General features: G+C 42.3%; 1 protein-coding gene across 1 annotated transcript in view; it reads right to left on the minus strand.

Annotated features, from left to right (window-relative positions):
- Nucleotides 1-15797, minus strand: part of RIPOR3 (RIPOR family member 3) — a 130956-nt gene extending 115159 nt beyond the window's left edge. The window contains exon 1 of the mRNA XM_075276822.1: nucleotides 15630-15797. The gene's annotated coding sequence lies outside the window, so the exon portion shown is untranslated. The remainder of the gene's footprint in view (nucleotides 1-15629) is intronic.
- Nucleotides 15798-16895: the final 1098 nt, after the last annotated feature.

Raw genomic sequence — 16895 nt, forward strand, 5'->3', positions numbered from 1 at the left:
TTTTTAGGCTCAGGTAAGGTTTTTTTTTTCTTATCTGTAGCTTTTTCAAGCAGGATGTCAAGAGCTGGACCAAAAACATATTCTCCCTGGAAAGGAATAGCTTGTCTTATATGTTTGGAAAGAGGATCTCCAGTCCATATTTAACCACAATGGATGCCATTTAGTATTTGAAAGGATACTTAGTCTAGATTCCACTCTAACTGATTCAGCTGATGCATCTGCTAGAAAATCTGTTGCCATTTGAAGAAGTGAAACTGAGACTATAAGAGTATCATCTCTTAAGGTGTTCCTCTAGTTGGTTTAGCCACCGATATAAAGATCTGGCAACATACTGTATGTGGCTCCTATATTCATCTGTTACAGAACCGTCTCCCAGGTTTTCATAAGATTATTTGCCTTTATATCTAACTGTGAAATCTGTGAAACTGTGAAAAATCCTCAAATGGCAAAGTAGTTTTTTTGCCCACATTTTCCACCGGTGTGTTGATTTTTGGCACTTCCATCCATCCCTTAGATTTCCATTAGAAAAAACAAAAATTTTCTTTGACTTTTGGGGAAGAGACAAGTTTTTCTTAGCAGACTGCTGCTATTCATCTAGAATCAATCCCTGAAGCTTATAATGAATGGGAAAAAAATATGTTTCTTTTGGGCCTTAAGCCACCAAACATTTCATGATGGATGGATCAGGTCTCCTGAACCTGTTCAATGTCCATAGTACTTCCCACAACTGTAATTAGCTCTTGAGTAAATTGAAATGAGAAATAGTATATTGTCCTTCCTCTTTTGTAGAGGCATTATCTAGAAATCTCTAAAATAGGTGGAGTGCATCTTGAAAAGACTTCCTCCTATGCATACTAGAAGATCTAAACATCCAATGTGGAATGCACCCTTCAAAACCAGAAGTGTGTAATGCCTCTACCGGAACTGAAGAGGCGTGCACTCCACAGTGAGATGCACACCAAAGGAAGCCCAGGGAGAGGGAAGTCGTGTAAGAATGGGGAGCTTCCAATGCCTAAGCATTGCCCAGAGGTGCAGGCGAAGCAGAGGAATTGGGCACAGCATAACGAGGCACAGAACTTCTGCAACACTCAAGGCAGGTGCTCTTCATTTAGCTTGTATGCCCCCTAACAGGAACAGTAAAAACAATAAGGAGGGGAGTGGGAATGTATTTTACCTCTTATGTTCTTTTTGTGGCCCCGATTAAGAGGAAGAGATTCAAACTCCAGGTGCTGCTGTCACATGGTGCTCTTTTCAGAAAGCTGCATTTTTTGTTGCAGATTTTGCGGAGGTTTTTAAGCCAAAGTGAATTTAGCAGAAGTAAAAAGAATAAGTGATTCCTATTTCATTAGAAGCTGATGCAGCTTTTCCATTACATTTGGCCTCAGTCCAGTGTGAACGTCCCTGGGCAACCCAGTGCTAACATTCATGGCCCTAGTCTTCTAATACAACTGAGAATCTGGAAAGAACATAAACCCTTCCTATCTTAGCATCAAGGGCACAAAGCAAAAAGTACATGATAATTGGAAAAAGAACCATATAATACTGAGTTTTTACACTTTCAAGCTAAAGTCCCACATTGCAAAAATGCAGAGTTTTCTGGCAAATCCCATTCACACATTGCAGAAAACAATCCATTGGAAAAGCCACTGTCAATTATGCTTGTGGAAATGCTGGTGTTTTGGGGGTTTTTTTGCTGCGTCTATATGGGGCCTCAGCGTCTTCTGTACTGTCAACACTTTTTCTGGAGGAAGCCTCTATCCTAGTGTTCAGTCATGTCTTGGATACCGGTAACATGGATAAAACTGCTCAATACTTGGAGGGTTAGTGTACAGGAAAATGCATCATACTGTACCCGTATAATTTGCAAGTGCTGCCATTTGCCTATGAATTACTTCTATTCAGAATAGGACAGAAATCCTAGAGAAGGTCTGGCACACATTGCGGAAAGCTGATGGAGATAACTAACACTTGGTGTATAGCTGCCAATATGCAAAAACTTTTCCTGGCTCTTAAATTTTTGCAAACAAAAATGAGTAGATTTATCCAATACCAGCATTTGTGAGCTCATTGGCAAGCACTATATTAACTGTAATAGGAGAAGTAATATCAGTCCCTGTAGTCAGTGCTGATTGTTATGTCCGTCCCCTGGATTATTTATGATCAAATAAGATTCATTAACCCAAAACAGACAATTTTAGCCTAAGCATCATTGAATTGTACAGTTTATTTTCAGATTAAAGGAGAAGACTACACACAGGAATCCTGTTACTGGGGGAAGCAATCATAGAAAGTGGGAAAGTCAGCCATATACATGACATTTTTGTCAGTCATAATGGCCAACTTGGCCATTTGAGCTGATGAACAGCCAGGAATTAGGAATGTAGATGTTGTCATTCACAACTTTAGAATGCTAAAAACAGGTTGGCCATGCTTGAGAGATTTTTGGCTAGTGCTTGGCATGGTTGGCAGCTTTTCACCGATCATCAACCAACTTGTGCAAACTCACTGCCCTTCAGTTCTACGGTGATGCATAGGGCATCTTTTTTTTTTTTTTTTTTACAGGGACAGATGTACTTTTTAGTTATACCATATTGGGAATGTCTATTGCTTTGATCAATTTTTATTCATTCAGAGGTGAAACTGTGAAAAAGATGGCATTTTGGCACTTTTGATCTTTCCACGACATTCACCCTACGGGAAAAATATTTTTGATTGTAGACTGTGTGTTTTCGGACACAGAGATACCGTTACTATAATTTTCTACCTTTATATGTATTCTAGGGAAAGGGGGTGATTTAGAACCTTATGGGTTTTATTCTATTAACCCCCCCTAAGAGGCTTGAACTTGCAATCATTTGATTGCAAGTCCCATAGCCTGAAATACAACAACAAAAATACAATAGAACCAGCCTTCATAAGGATCCTGACTGTCACAGGAACAGCTCCCATGCGCCGAGATTTCAGGAGCTGGTCTGCAACAATAAAGGTACCCCACCGGCCCGGAGACAGTTTCAATACCTTTGGGGAGGGGCTTGGCTCTACAGCAAAACGGCATAATAGGATGGCGGATGTCAGGATAGGTTCGCACCACTGGGACACCGTCTCCTCCAAGTCCAGGGCCTACAGCATTATGCAGGATGCATCACTACAGGAAGCTCTGTTGCAGGAAGCCGGTGGCGGCAGTAGTGAGTTGATGTTGCAACCGCGCTCCTCTTTCCCCCCCCCCAACATTTGGACTATAAGATGCAACCCCCATTTTCCTCCCAAATTTTTTTGGGAAAAAAGTGTCTTATAGTCCGAAAAATACAGAAGGTATAATGGAACAGAAAGTCTGCAGAGGAAAACTGAGGACATTCTGTGAAAAGTGCTGTGGGGAAAAAATGCAATGTATTTCTGTTATAGGCTTTTCTGATTTTTGGCTGTGACTCACTAAATGGGGCCTCAGCCTAAAAGCATAACTAAACTTTCAGATAACTTTTGCTTTTCTGTCAGTATTTGTGGTATATTATATTTTTGTCTGGAAATAATACAGATAAGACTGCAAATTTAGTATCACATGAAAGAAGAGAATCACCTTTTTAATCTGACACCAAAAGTTTGTACCTTTTGTAATGTCCAAAATAAAACTGTCCACTCCTAATTTTCCCCCATACACCATATACTGTAATATTGAGTGAGAGGCAGAAAAACGCTCAATGCAGAAACAAAGGAAAAAGTGAAAAAATGCAGGATTTCACAGAAAGGATCCAAAATATGTTAATGAAGCACTGTGTATTAAAAAAAATTATTTATAACACAAATACTGCCAGAAAATCAAAAGTTGTCCCTAAGTTTAGTTATGCTTTTTAAGGGATGACTTTAGTCCTAGGGAGGATTTTAAAGGCATATATATTAGAAACTCCCCATGAATCACCCCAATTTCTAAATAATTCAAAACAGCATTTGGGAGTGGCAACACGGTGGCTCAGTGGTTAGCACTGAAGGCTTGCAGCGCTGGAGTCCTGGATTCGAATCCCCCCAGGAGCAACATCTGCAAGGAGTTTGTATGTTCTCCTGGTGTTTGTGTGGATTTTCTCCCGTTCTACAAAGACATACTGATAGGGGAGGGGGGATGTACATTGTGATCCCTATATGGGTCTCACAATCTACATTTAAAAAAAAAAAACAATGAAACAGCATTTGGGAAGTTTGTTAACATGAATTTAAACAAAAAGTATTTCATTTTTTTTTTCAATAATACATTAATATAACATTAAAATCTAAACATTCACAAGGAGACAAGGAATCCCATCCCATCTGTTATGCAATTTATCCTGGGCACTGAAATATCCTACTTGTGAATGGACGGAGCTCCACTGTTATTTTGAAGAGGAGATTTTGCTGGTATTGTGCCATGATGCATTTGCCCTTGAGATTCAACAGTGGAACCTCCCATTAAATGATCCCATTCTAGAAACTACACTCCTCACAGAATGTATCAGAGGGTATAGAGAGCAATATAATTCCACATCTGATTCACAGAATTTACTAAAATTGTGATGTGAAAAGATAAATTACATTATTTGAAATAAAACTGTTTCAGTCCCAAATTTTTCATTTTCACAAGGAGTTGAAGCGGCTCTATCACTGGGAAAGGTCTTTTTATCTAAACATATCCTTGCATAGGCTTTAGAAATGCTACTTCACACCTACCTTTAGTATGTAGATTGCCGCAGTGGTTTCTGAATAATTCCGTTTTTATTCATATGCTAATGAGCTTCCAGCCAGCTCAGGAAGTTCCCAGCAGCCTCCTCTCTCCTATTATCTCCTATGTGTGTGAGTGTTATGGTTCTGTAATATATATATATATATATTTTTTTTTTTTTTTTTGAACAACAGAACCTCTTAGTTGTAGAACACTACAGCGAGGTCCACAGGCCCAATGGTGGGCGGCTGTATGTCTGAATTCAATGTGAATTACTGCAAAGACACTGCAGCGTGAAATTCAATGTGAGCTACTGCAAAGACACTGCAGCGTGATACTTAATGTGAACAGTGTATACTGTGAGACACTCAATGTAAACATAGGTGCAACTAAAACCCTGCCAGTTTAGCTCACTGGCCAGGTGCACCAGTACAAGTGAAACACACACGGCTGCCAAGGGTTAACACTCACCCCAGGCCAGCAAACACACACACTTACCCCTGCGACAGCTAGGGGCCACCACGGAAGTTTAGAACATTCTCCTGCACACAGCTTGGAGTTACCAGGGGAGTTTGCATGCTCTTGCACACAGCTTGGAGTTACCAGGGGAGTTTGCATGCTCTTGCACACAGCTTGGAGTTACCAGGGGAGTTTGCATGCTCTTGCACACAGCTTGGAGTTACCAGGGGAGTTTACATGCTCTTGCACACAGCTTGGAGTTACCAGGGGAGTTTGCATGCTCTTGCACACAGCTTGGAGTTACCAGGGGAGTTTGCATGCTCTTGCACACAGCTTGGAGTTACCAGGGGAGTTTACATGCTCTTGCACACAGCTTGGAGTTACCAGGGGAGTTTGCATGCTCTTGCACACAGCTTGGAGTTACCAGGGGAGTTTGCATGCTCTTGCACACAGCTTGGAGTTACCAGGGGAGTTTGCATGCTCTTGCACACAGCTTGGCGTTACCAGGGGAGTTTGCATGCTCTTGCACACAGCTTGGAGTTACCAGGGGAGTTTGCATGCTCTTGCACACAGCTTGGAGCTATCAAACACCCATTCTCCCGCACACAGCTGGGAGCCATACATGAAGTCAGACAGTACACATAGGCTATCTCAGAGACCATACCTGCTGCAGATCTACAAGCTGGAACGGCGTCTACCGCTCCTAGCCCTGGTGTAGATCTAGCAGTTCAGGGTTTACAGGTCCTACCTAACAGCACCCAGGAGAAGCAGAGAAACCCCACACAGAGGCCTAATCTGAAACCTGCCTGAGTACTGGAGCCTATCCCTGAAAACTACTGTCATTCACTGCATGGACTGTGAAGAACTTTTAGTGGAAGTCTGAGCCCCCAGGTGGCGTTGGCTCACACTATTTAAAGGGAATTCCCCGCCCAATAGGGGTGGTGGCCATGACCTCACCGCTCATGCTCAATAGGGGAGAAATGGCACTTAGCTTGTGAGCAGCTCCAGTAGGTCTGAGCATGCTCAGTAAGGCGAATGCTGGACGGTTAGACTGACCCGCAGGTGGCGCTGTGCGCTATGATAGTAAGCTGCAGGACCTAATCCTAACAGTGAGGCAAACAGGAAGCTGAGTCATCAGAAGCAGCCTCAGATGGGAAACAACAGGAGAGGAGTGCACGATGTATGGTGCAACAGTCTAATTAGCATGTGAATAAAAACGGACTTATTCAGACACCACTGAGGCAATCTATATACTAAAGGTAGGTGTGGAATAGACTTTCTAAAGGCTATGCAAGGATGTGATTAGTTAAAAATGACTTTTCCCAGTGATAGAGCCCCTTTAAAGGAAAAAAGCACCCGAGTAAAGGAATCCCATATTATGTTACACAATTTATCATTAAAGGGATTCTACCATTAAACTACCTTTTTTTTCTAATGAACACGTCGGAATAGCCTTAAGAAAGGCTATTCGTCTCCTACCTTTAGACGTGGACTCTGCCGCGCCGTTCCGTAGAAATACCGGTTAACGGTATGCAAATGAGCTCTCCGCAGCAATGAGGGCGGGCCCCAGCGCTGAAACACCGATGAGCGCATCCCCATTGCTGCCCAGAGCTCTTTCCTGCGCCGCCTCCTTCTTCTGCAGCAACTCCGCCTCTTCTGGCTTCTCTTGCTCTTGTAGTTCTATACAGGAGCATAGAGAGGCCACCCCAAAATGGCCGCCGGCCAGCTCCTGTGTTGAACTGCAAGAGCGGCTACCCCAAAATGGCCGCTGGCCGGCTCCTGTATTGAACTGCAAGAGCGCCTACCCAAAAATGGCCAGCGGCCATTTTTGGGTAGCCGCTCTTGCAGTTCAATACAGGAGCCGGTGGCCATTTTGGGGTGGCCTCTCTATGCTCCTGTATAGAACTACAAGAGCAAGAGAAGCCAGAAGAGGCGGAGTTGCTGCAGAAGAAGGAGACGGCGCAGGAAAGAGCTCTGGGCAGCAATGGGGACGCGCTCATCGGTGTTTCAGCACTGGGGCCCGCCCTCATTGCTGCGGAGAGCTCATTTGCATACCGGTTAAAACCGGTATTTCTACGGAACGGCGCGGCGGAGACCACGTCTAAAGGTAGGAGACGAATAGCCTTTCTTAAGGCTATTCCGACGTGGTAATTAGAAAAAAAAGTAGTTTAATGGTAGAATCCCTTTAAGGCTAAGACCCACATTGCAGAAACACAAATTTTTTTGGTTGCAGATTTTGTTGCGGTTTCTTGAGTCAAAGATAAGAATGGCTATAAAAGGAATGGGAAATATATAGAAAGTTCTTATAGTTTTACCTTCTGCTCAATCCAATCCTGGCTTTGGCTCAAAAAAACCACAACAAAACGTGCACCAAAAAAAAGCTGTTTTTCCGCAATGTGGGGCCTTAAGCAAACATCGTAATACCCCACATAAGTATGAGCACTGAAAGAGAGGAGTGCCATTAGGCTCTTAGAGGACAAAATCATTTTCAGGTACTATGATGCTAGGTTTTAAAGGACAAGCTATACCCCACAATTGGTAACACAAACCAAAATCTTTTCTTTTTTTTTTTTTTTTTTTTTTGCAAGTACCAAGTGGTGACCTAATTTTGGAAACTCCTGCAAAAACTTTATCAGGCCAAGTCCCTATGTAGCAAGCCACAGACAATAATGCTGAGGATAAGATCACGTCAAAAACACATTGGGATTTTGTTTTTTTTCACAGAAAAACTGCAGAGTTTTCTTTTGCTGACTTACTGCCCCTATTATACCTATATGGAAAATGCCAGCTTTCCATAGTTATAATTAACAGAAAGATCATGAATGATAATCTGGTTTCCCTTAGCCCAAACAGCAGCACAACTGGGGTATTCCTGCCCCTATGAGCTGTTAGGACAGGTGGAATTTTTAATTACCTAACAGCTTTGGCCCCTATAAGAGCAACACCCAACAGCAGCACAACTGGGGATTTAGCAAGTATCGCTTCCCCTAGGGTGGGCCATCCTGGCAGGCTGAAGCCAAGACGGAGTGCCCACCTGTCCTGTCCCACAGGACAGAAAAAAACACAAGGGAGGAGCAGGTCTTCCGGCCTCTTATAGGGGCCAAAGCTGTTAGGTAATTAAAAATTCCACCTATCCTAACAGCTCATAGGGGCAGGAATACTCCAGTTGTGCTGCTGTTGGGCGTAGGGGGAAATGCTGGGATTTTCAAAAACACTCACATTTTTGAAATCTCAGCTTTTCCGCGGCAGATTGTTTTCCTGCAATGTGTGGATGGGATTAGCCAGAAGCCACAGCCAAAACACTGAGTTTTCACAATGTGGGGCTCCGGCTTCAAGGGGTATAGCAATCATTTTGATCCACCACATCAAAATAATGCATTGAACAATATGTGGCACTATGAAAGGTCAGCTCTCTAGTTATTATACTCTGTTTCATCCTACATGCGACTCTAATCTTCTGCTTGGAGATATGAAGTGAAAGTAGCACCACACACACCAGAGGTCTAATTTGGCTATTTAGGCTGGAAGCGGCGTGGCAAAAAAACGCCTGCATAATAATTCTGGCTAATACTTTCCACACATTGCAGAAAAATATCTTCAGCGGAGATTTAAAAAAACTTTGCTTTTTTTTTTTTTTTTTTGTAAATTGCAGCATGTCAAATGCTGTTTTTTTCTGTATAGGTATAATAGAAGTGGAATGTCCTCAGAGGTAAACTGACATCAACGCACTGTCAGCTTTGCTGGTATGTGCCCTGGTCACAGAAATATCAGTGCAGATACTCTTTGTGCAGTTTTCCCATGAATATAACCATATTGAAATTTGTAGACAATTAAAAGTTAAACTTTTTTGCAAGTATAAATTATTAAAGATTTTCTCTAATCATGTTAGTGGTGGAAGTCTTTTGTCTTGATCTATTGCCAATGGATAATACAACACGGTGCAGAAACATAGCTCCATGATGTAGCTCCATGATGTATTATTACATTTTTTTGGCGCTGATTTTGGCACTGAATCCGCCTCAAAATCAGCCTCCAAAAAAAGCCTTCCAATAGAGTTCTGTGTGCACTGAAACCTAACTGGTCATTACCTCTTGGAGGGGTTCCAGGGTAGGTGGCAGCTCACCGAAAGGCTGTAGAGACACTGGTGCAAAGCACAAACAAGAGTGGTCGAGTCCTGTCTGAAGGTCAAGGGTAGGCAGCAAAGATGCAGTGTCATAGAAAGCCAAAAGGTCACACACAGAAGATTGATATGCCAGGAACAGAATTAGTAGTAGAGTTGGGAAACAGGCCGAGTTTAATACACAAATTTTTAATCAGGAACTCAAAACCCTCTCAGGAACTGGCTAACGAAGAAACCATATTGCTCAGGTGCAGTACAGAAGGCAGAGCAGACTTACATAGACTTGAATTGTTTGTGATTGGCTGGGCAGGGCTCACGGGTGTACTTGCAAGGACAAAGACATGCCCAGCTACATCACATGACAACGAGGCTCTAAAGCTAAATAACAGAGGCATATTTGGAAATAGTAGAAACTATGAGTAAATTTACTGCTCACAGACTTCCTTTAAAGATATCAGGACCCAATTATAAGATGATGTAGTACCCCTACTCGTAATGGTGGCAAAATTTAAGTATGGTCCATTAATCATCATCAAGCCATTGAAATACCCACTTACTAACATTTTCCCCTGCTCAAGCATTTTCATTGTATGTACCAACATTTCATGCTACATAGTATCAAATGAAGAAATCAGATGTACTTCCCAAAGCATAAAAGGGTTGCATCAAAATGGCCAATGATGCAAATGTAGTTCTACCAATTTAGAGTCCACCACCACCAATATCACTTCTAAACTGTTATATGCTGCTGTAGGGTCAGTTAGTGACATTATGAAACACCTTTCTTGTGTCAAAGTACAATCTTGCACTTTCACCTTTTATTCCATATGCAAATGAGATGTGCAGCACACATGGGGGGGGGGTCACACCAGCTAGAGAACCTATTTTCATTAGTGGTTACCCCCAAGTGCCATCTCCAAAACAGTAAGATAGATACAGTATGCCCCATTGACAGTAATTTGCAGTGACCACAAATGACAATGCTGTTCTAGAAAGTGTGCACCTGCCTTGAGTACACCTAATAGCTCATCTGAATATGGAATAAAAGTTGAATTTCTTAGCAATAAAACTATAATTTGACATAAGGTATGTGCAGTATGTTAACACCACAAACACATTATTCAGCAACCAGAACATAGAAGCATGTTAATAAAAAAATAACTTTTAATGAAAAAATAAAATTAAAAAATGCATGACACAAATTAACCATGACAAGCAAAGTAACAAAAGAGACACACTTACTACATATGTAGACAAAAACTAGTGAAACACAGCTGCCCTACAATAATATGTACTGCTCCTACAATAACATATAAGTGATTTAAAATAGATTTTATTTAATGATTATTTAAAATTTAATCTTTAATAACTATGTATTTATGTATCTATGTATTACAAAAAGAAACGGAATCATCCAGATCATCGATAGTGGTCTCTCAGCCAAGAAAATTGCCAAACTATATCATGTGAGTTCCATGACAGTTGTAAGTATACTAAATGAACTCCATCCATTCAATAGCCAAGAGGTGAATGTCCAAGCAAAATATCAGTCAACAAGTCGGCTTATCAAAAGGCCTATAAGTTCTGGAGTGATAAACATGGTGGTGGTGGCTTGTATCACAGACGTCCATACAAGCACCGTGCAATGCGCGTTACACAAATATGGAATGGTGCCCTGAAAGAAAGTGCAGAAGCCTCGATCGTTGGCTTGAGTTTGCAAAAAAGTAGGAAAAGTGGACAGTAGAAGATTGGAAACAGATGATTTGGAGTGATGATACAAAAGTCAATAGACTGAGCTCTGAACGGTGCAAATGGGTCTGGAAGGGAAAACTGGACTAATGATTAAGATATTGAAGAAACTGTCAAGTTCTGTGGAGAAAACCTGATTATAAGTGGTTGTTTCACAGCCAAAGGCATTGGATGCTTGACCATCATCAATTATAGTCTCAATGCTGAGCAGGGCTGCACCTCTAATGAGGTCGCATTCAGGCGGCACTCCGGAGGGGGCGGCAGCCGCAGCAATTTGATTTTTTTTTTTTACTTTTTTTTTTTTTAAACTAGCGCAGGAGAGGGCCACTCTGAAAACAAACCAAGTGGCCCTCTCCTGCGCTGGTTTATACATCTGCGTTTCAGCGACGGTGGCGTCATCACGCCTCCTGTGCTGATATGCAGACGTCTTATTGTGGGGTGAAGAGGAGGGGGTGGCAGCGAGAGTAGCGGCGAGGTCGGTAAGTTACATACTTTCTTTTTGTTTTATAATAGGCCTCTACCTGCTGGAGTATCCCCAGCAGGTAGCTGGGGATATGGAGCCTAAAAGTAAAAGGTTCAAAACATTGTTATCCTTTTTGCTTGTCAGTCTATAAAATTTTTATCACATTCTACTACATTTTTTTTGGAGGCAAGAAGAGCAAAATACAGTATTTAAAGGGGTCTTCCACCTTCTATTTTTAAAGATGACCTTTCATGTCCCCAATCATATGCTGTTTTATACAGCACTAGAAAGCCAACAGTGCGCTGAATTCAGCGCACTGTCAGCTTTCCCGTTATGTGCCCCGGAGCTGGAGATACCGGTACTGATAATTTTGGCATCGACATCTCCCCACTGTCAGAAGGGCAAACTTGACAGTCTAGTGTCATCACTGGGCTGTGAGGAATGCCCCCCTCCCTTCCTCTGTACAATGCTATGTTACCCAGTGATGATGCTGAGCTATGAGGAATGCCTTCCCCACATCCCAGTACAAGTCTTTGAACAAGTACTGTCAGAAGGAGGCGTTCCTCACAGTCCAGTTAGACTCTGTCAGGAACGCCCTTCTGATAGTGGGGAGAGATCGGTGCCGAAATTAACGGCACTGGTAGTTCCAGCTCCTGGGCACATAACAGGAAAGGCAACAGTGCGCTGAATTTCTAGCGATATATAAAACCGCATATGCATGAGGACATGAAAGGTCCTCTTTAACACCTTCAGAGCTTAAAATAACGATCCCTGTATACTCACCATGTGAGTGTTTCAGTCAACAGAGCATCACTACTCAGTCATTGAGTGGCTGCATCACTAACAGACAATCACGTAAGAGGCACAGGAAAATGGCTGCCGCACATGTGCAGTCGGCGCTTTTGGTTGAAATTGCGGAGAAGAGGCAGTTGCAAGAAGAAGATGGAGGGCATTGCTCTAGAGTCTGTCTTTTGTTAACTTTATCCTGCATTTCATTACAATTAAGGTGATAACCAATTTCTGATTAACGATGTTAGCACAATAAAAACATTTCTGATCCCAACCGCTACAGCAGGATCCATCCAATCTGCCACATGGAATTCTTGGGATGATCCAGTGGGCACAGCTTCTGTGTCTCCTAGCTTATCATGACACATGTGTATGTCATTTTGTGGGAACATTTTATGGGAAAATGCATGTATGTCAGATGTAGAGAATGAGATAAATATATGAAAAATCAATAGTAAGATCTCTACAATGGAACTCTCTTCCAGAGTAATCCATCAATTGCCTCCTCGATCAACACAGCAGGATAAAAGGTTGGATTGGATGGATTTAAAAAAATATTACCATCTCAGAAAGTAGCGACATAGCTCTATTATCACTTTATTACAGTGGGGGTCTAGTCTCTGGGACCTCTACTCTAGGAAAGGAAGTGTCCACAGCAGAGATGAAAATTCTTTCAGGGTGTGCACTGTTAAATCAGTGCTTGATCCCCTTATTTTTAGGATTGGTGGCGCCCCAGAGGTCAGACCTGTATTACTCAAAAAATTATTACAGTCTATTAGAGATATGACATCCCTTTATACCCGTCTTACAAACCATTTTACCAATTTTACTATATAACTACAAAAGAGATTGTTCTGCTTTGACCACTCCAAGATCCACTTCCGTAAATAGTATTAATGCTTTAACATTTACTACTGTGCATCCAACAGCTCAACTATGGAGGCCTGAAATGTTTTTGCTTTGCACCCGTAGACAGTGGCGCAGATTTCTATTTACACCAAGTGCAACTGAGTTATAAAAGTTGTGGTGAAAAACCCACTTACACTGTGGACTTGTACCCTGTATGGAACATGGCACAGGATCTAAGGTGAAAGAATCAAGGTTGTAAGAACTCTTTGGAGGGTCTCCCTCCATTAGTTTATTAGTCATCTAATGTGCAAGAGGAGTAGTAGTAAGTAACCTTGTGGGAATGAGAGAGTGATGCCAGACACTAGGCTGGGGTCTCACGTTGCAAATACGCAGCATTATAGTAACAGTGGAAACACTGTGGCAAAAAATGTTGCATATTACAGTACCTGCATAGTGGATGGGATCCCATCTTCACAAAAAAATATTACAAGAATAAAGTGCCACATCTGAAGCCCCATCTGGCAACCGCAAGTGAGAGGATCTTCAGACACAGTGTGGATGTGGTATTTGATACAAATCATCAGCAAAGACAAAAATAGTATAAAACCTCCTTATGTGTTTTCTATTATGACTTCAGCTTTAAAGACAGCATGTACAGTTTCTGCAGGTTTACATACAGTATTTCAATTCAGTTCCCAAGAACATTTCCTACCTCCTATAAGAAAACTAATGGTAAAACTGTACATATTTAGCCTAATTGCAAACGACCATGTACTAGTTGCTGGACGTGATTGAATGGCAAGGCCGCTGCACGGGAGGCCTGCAGATATCACACGTGTGCTGCCTGTGCAACAGCTATACTTCTGCGGCCCCATTCATTCAATGAATAGGAGCCATAGAAGCGCAGCCTCAAAACAAGACCAGAGCAGGATCTGTCCTGAATTTTGCAACCCAGACTGTTGGCCCGAACACGGGAACATGCAGTATATGGTCATGTGCTTGGGCTGACATAAATGAATGGGTCAGTGTCCTATCCAGGAATGACCCTTGATTGATAGTGGGCAATATCTGTTTGAGAGTAAACCCAGCCATAGATCCATGCACTTTAGAAGTATAAGTTCTTTTTACTTATTTCCCATTCCTTTTTTTAGCCACATTTGGCTTTAACCCAAAAAAATACAGCAAAATCTGCAGCAAAAAAAGCTGCTTTTACGCAGTGTGGGGTCTCAGCCTACCATTGACCAGAATAGAACATGTTCTGAAGTGTGTATAGCCTGGTTCATTACAGCGAGTCCATGCACAGTTTGAGTCTAGTCAGTCAAACTCAGACTGCACAACACGATTATCAGCCTTAGATTTCATTATGCACTGACACTATGTGTTACTTTAAGGATTAATATTAAAAGTTACATTTTATAGAAGAATTTTTGGACCTTGAGCACATTGTTGGATGTATACATTTTTTGGATCTCAGTCCCCTGTAGTATGAGGGGTTGTCCGAGCACCAGCATCGTAGTTGTGGTTCAATCATAACAATGAAACAAGGGTGAGCTATGCAAACTTTCTTTCTTAATGAAATTGATCCATTTTTTCAGTGATAGTTAAAACCTGATGCAGAACGGATGACACTCAACCATCAAAATCTGAAAAACGGAACGAATGCAAAACGGCCATTAAAAATGTAAATGTATGTCCGTTTTTTAAAAGCTGTTACCCTAAAGTCACACGACCGAATTTCACCCATGAAACTCGGTCTATGTGTTTATAGGCTTTAGCGGTCTGAACAGTGTGCTGTCCCCGTACTGTACCCAATACAGCACAGAATGTTGCTGGGAGGCAGGGCTTCTAGCAGCATACATAACTTTCCCGGCATGATATTCAGGCTTGTGTAAAACCAGCAAACACACGGACTGAGTTTCCCAGGTGAAACTCAGTTGAGTGACTTTAGCCTCAGTTTCATCAAAAACGTCTCTGTTGTGTGCATAAGGCCTTAGATCAACGGGGGTCCAACTCTCAGCATCCCTACTGATCAGTTGTTTAAAGGGACCATGGTGGTTGGGCACAGCTACCACAAAAAGTACAGCATTGTTCAGTATGAGCTAGCATAACATGCAATGTAAACAATAAAAACGTTGCAAAACACTTGCATGATCGCTGCAGCTTCTTCTAGCAGTTAGTAGAAGATCTAATACCAATAGCCTAGCCTAGCCCATCAACTTTAGACAATCTGGACAACCCCTTTAAAATAACAGACCTTATCATCAAATGTAACTGTTAAACATAGACATAAAAAAAACTTAAACCATGATGTGAACATTGACGGCTTTCCAAAGGCTAAAACCTCTTAAGTTTTTCAGTTCTGCTCTTTACCACTGTGAGTGCATCTGTGTTTAATTGGGTCATGAGCACCGAATGCTACTCACTGATCATACTAAACAAGTACCCCAATATCACGGTCTCGTACCCCATATAACTGCCCTGGTCAATGTGGAACAAAGATAATATGTGCCACTTACCGATCGCTCTCTACACCTCAGCCTGTATTGTGTCCAGCTTGGGCTGTAATTGGTCTCCAGTGGAGTGCTGTTTATTTGGAGTTGTCATACATGCAGTGCGCAGATAACAGCCTTATCATGAAAGCCAGCTCAGCACATGTCAAAAGCAGGCAGCATTTCTATGAAATGTACATAGCATAGGGGGAAAGTAAGGGGGGAGGTTAGAGGAGGAGGAGGGAGGAGGGATGCTCGCTCTGTACCTCTGTCACACTGACTGCTTCTTTCTCCAGATGGGAGTAGAAGGCACCCCCTCTGTGAAGCCCTCCCCTGCACTACCCCCCTAAATCTGGCAAGGCAACTGGGAAAGTGCAGCTAATTGGAAGGACATGCAGAACTTGTAGCCCTGTCAGGAGCCCTCTGCTATTAATCACACTCCATATGAGGCTTGCCTTTGCCTATGGTGTTTGCTGGCGAATACACGGCAGACAGGATGATGATTATTATTTTTTTTCTCTATTTACTTGGGTTTTGCTCAATGCTTAATCACAAACAGACGATTCAGACGAAAAATAGTAAAAACACACAAACCCCCCTCCAGCCTGATCCTTATAAAGGAATTCTTCTGCACTGGTAAACCCTTTCATTGCCAGGGTCACATTGATAATGCAAGTGCAACTCCTTAGGATGGGCTGTTCAGGAAGCATGTCACTGCTAAATGTATTGTGCACAATAAAGTGTAGATGAGGTGCCTGCTGCAGCCCATCCTAATAAAGTGGTGGAGGATAGGGTTAACCAGACGGAATTCCCCTTGGCCTTTATAGGGGTTTTCCAATCTTATCTAAATCAAATAGGTTTATTGAGATTAAGGCCGGGTAAGGCTGGGTTCACACAGGGTTTTTTGGTCCGGAATCTGAGGAGGAGGCCACCTCAGATTCTGGTCCAAAATACGGGTAGCTGTGACTGGTAGTTGTGACCGGCACGCACTCCGCTCCGGATTAGGCTTAAATGAATGAGCCGGGTCGGGAGGAGGGAGTGTCTTCAGGCGGATTCGTGAGACAACTCCGCCTGAAGAATGAGCATGTCCGTTCTTTTTTCCGGGAGCCAGAACAAACTGCTCCCGGAAAAAAGAACTGACCAGCTCCCATTGATTTCAATGGGAGCCATCTTTTTGGGCAGGATTTTGAGGCGGATACAGCCTCAAAATCCTGACCAAAATATCCCGTGTGAACTCAGCCTTAGACATTTCTTCAAAATAGCAGAAAATAATAGAGAACATTTTTATACATA

Source organism: Leptodactylus fuscus, chromosome 6 (genome assembly GCF_031893055.1).
Source record: "Leptodactylus fuscus isolate aLepFus1 chromosome 6, aLepFus1.hap2, whole genome shotgun sequence".
Classification (NCBI taxonomy): Eukaryota; Metazoa; Chordata; class Amphibia; order Anura; family Leptodactylidae; genus Leptodactylus; species Leptodactylus fuscus.